Raw genomic sequence first — 3,419 nt, 5'->3', positions numbered from 1 at the left:
GAGAAATATCAAGTGCCATTGCTACTTGGCGATGTAACACTCCACCCTCTAACTTTCAAATGACACTTGTTCACCACTGTTTGGTGACAACAGTGATACCTAATGATCGGGATCTCAGAGGACAGCTTCTTATAGTGCAATTTGTTACATGGTCACCGAGCGATAATTCATCTTCCGTAAACACAATGACAAAATGTGGTAAAACGATATCTTGACTGTATAGGATCCCAAAGATAAAAATAATGTGGTAAAATGATATATTGACTGTATTGGATCCCAAACATATAAATTATTTTGTAAAACGATATCTTGACTGTATAGGATCCCAAACATAAAAATAATGTGGTAAAATGATATATTGACTGTATTGGATCCCAAACATAGAAAAAATGTGGTAAAATGATATATTGACTGTAAAAAGACATGAAAAACTCACAACTATGACTTGGCCTGTACAAAGTCGTGATATAAACATTCTTGAGGTTGTAGGGCTTCTATAAAAACAAAGAAGGTCAAAGGTGACAAAACAACTTGGCTGAATTATTGGGAATAAAACAGTGCATTAGGAACAATATTCCACAATCGTATACCTATAAGGTTTAGGGTCGCATGAAAATATGACGCTTAGTATAAATCAAAGAGCTAACATAAAAAAATACTGGTGGGTTGAACAACTTATCTTTTTCATTTTTGATAATGTTTTATATCACTATTAAACTCACTATCTACTGGAAATTACTTGTTTGTGGCTACTGTATGTGTATTGCCTGTTTCTTTAATTTTTTATGTTGTTGTATGTTTCGAATTAAATCACTGAATTAATTTTATTGTGATCCTGATGCTTAAATATGCTGACAGGTGATCAGACACAAACCTTTTCTGTCATCTCAAAAAATAAAAAATCCAAACATGTACTTATCTACTTCGAAACCACAGTGAAAGCGGAGTTATTATACATGCATCAACGACAGCCTTCAATCAATGTAGAACTTCCGATAGATAATGTCATAACATTTAATTAACGTGTGCGATAGTAAAATATTCTATGCAAAGTTAGGGGTTTCCAAAGTGTAGACTGCAGAAAAGTGTCGGGGGGGGGGAGAATAAATACACAAAATACACGGTATTGTTAAGGTACTCGGTATCTATGGATTCATTGGGTAGGGTGGGGGAGTCAGTCAGAATACGGAATTTAATTATTTTCAGTATTTGTGTTATAATCAGGGGGGTCAGTAAAATATGTAACAAGAGACTTAAACACAATGTTTTTTTTAAACATTTAATTCAAAGAGAGAAAACATTTTATATATATATCATAAAAAGATATACTGACATGCATATATATATATATGAAAAACCACTTTGAGTAATAATTTTCACAAATTACAAATGTTCAAATGATGCAAACAATTTTTATGCGTGATACAAATACAAAGGGTCTCATTGTTCTACAGCGATTCAATGTCCCTGGGTCTTAGCTTCTAGAAAAAAAAAAAGAATAAAGAAAACATAAGCCCTTATAAAAAAGAAAGAAACACATAAACTCTTATGAAAAAGAATGAAAAACATAAACTCACTGTGATATTCTGTTTCTTTAATATCTAAACATTTAAACATCTTATCTATTATAACAAACTTAGTTTACAAAGCTTCATCTTACAGTTTGCGTTTCTTTATGCACTGGATATTCTTAAATTTTTAAAAAAAGTACTCGTTTCTTTGAACTGACTCTTAGAATATGTTTGAATAATATTCTGAAAAACTATCATAATTTAGGTACACGAACAACGACGAATAAACTCACAAATATGCACTAATTGTTACTTTATTTTTATGTGTAAAGCTTTCATATTGGAATATTCTGTATGATATTAAATCTTACGTACAATACGGTGAAATTATATTCCGTGTGACATAGTAACTGTTAAATCCTGCATGATAAAATAAAAATATGAAGTTAACAATTGTACTTTTTTGTGTGTAATCCTTTCATAGTTATTTACACGTATAGATGGGGCCCGGCATGGCCAGGTGGTTAGGGCACTCGACTCGCAATCTGAGGGTCGCGGCTTCGAATCTCCGTCCCACCAAACATGCTTACTCTTTCAGCCATGGGGGTGTTATAATGTGACGGCCAATACCACTATTCGTTGGTAAAAGAGTAGCCCAAGAGTTGGCGGTGGGTGGTGATGACTAGCTGCCTTCCCTCTAGTCTTACACTGCTAAATTAGGGACGGCTAGCGCAAATATCCCTCGTTTAGCTTTGCGCGAAATTAAAAAAACAAACAAACAAACGTATAGATGGACGAATTAAATATCTTGCATTTTCTAGTTGCTACATGCATAAGGCCCACACCTCGTTAGCTTAAGGACCAGTAGATGGTTAATACATCTGCTTATATAATACCGGTGAGCAGTTTACCTCGAAATAAAGTGCACGTATCTAAGAAAACCACATGAGTATAAACAAAATATAGTTAACTCTGTATCATACATAAAATGTCCGAGAATTATTAAACCGATTTTTCAACGAGGAACACTCACAGTTAAAACTAGTAATTTGACAAAAACTATAACTTGGCACTAAGATAAAAAACAAAATTACATCCACTAGCACTGCAATTCATGTTTAAATAAATAGCTGAACAGGGAAAAACGAAATCGTAAATAAAAACTATAACTTGGCACTAAGATGAAAAAACAGCAACAAAATTACATCCACTAGGTGACAGCACTGCATTTCATGTTCAAAATAATAGCTGAACAGGGAAAAGAAAATAGTAATGTTGAATGCACATTTAGTACCATATATATATGAATTCCTAGCACAATACAGAAACCCAAGAGGACTGCATCACACTCATTATTAAAATAGATATCGAACACCTTACCCCCCCACTACCACAGATCATACAATTACTCGTTCCACAAACGTCACAGAACACAATCGCACAGTTAACATAACTAATTAAAACAAATAATTAATCAGGTAACATAAACGGACATGGTCCTGAAAAAGAAAGTAGCAAGAGCAATAAATAGACATTCAAAGCATCTTACCAAACCCCAAATCAATAGCACACTAAATAACAACAGTTCAGGAGGGAGGAAGAGGTCTAATGAGTACCTGACCCTCCCAGGTCTTCAAGACCTAAATACCAATGATCTGATCCCCCTGTAGTGCCATCAACAAGAAACAACAGTCCCACCGTTCAGAGTAGGATAATATCAACAGTTACAGCTAAGGCAACAGATTACTACCGGTGAGGTAATGAAGTTTTTAATCCGAATTAATTCGATGACACAGTAAGCAAGTACAAGTAAGAAGCATATCTTCATATTTGACAGAAACACCTAATACCGTATTTTTCGGAATATAAGAATCACCGGTGTACAAGACGCACCCTTATTTTGAAGAC

At 34.1% G+C, this 3,419-nt stretch overlaps 1 protein-coding gene across 1 annotated transcript in view; it reads right to left on the bottom strand.

Moving 5' to 3' along the window:
- Window positions 1-1,338: 1,338 nt before the first annotated feature.
- Window positions 1,339-3,419, bottom strand: part of LOC111087312 (transmembrane channel-like protein 2) — a 77,676-nt gene continuing 75,595 nt past the window's right edge. The window contains 1 exon segment of the mRNA XM_022393552.1: window positions 1,339-1,481. The gene's annotated coding sequence lies outside the window, so the exon portion shown is untranslated.

Source organism: Limulus polyphemus, unplaced genomic scaffold (assembly GCF_000517525.1).
Source record: "Limulus polyphemus unplaced genomic scaffold, Limulus_polyphemus-2.1.2 Scaffold2002, whole genome shotgun sequence".
Taxonomy (NCBI): Eukaryota; Metazoa; Arthropoda; class Merostomata; order Xiphosura; family Limulidae; genus Limulus; species Limulus polyphemus.
Note: the sequence above shows the minus strand (reverse complement) of the source record. Positions and strands in the feature narration are given on the sequence as shown.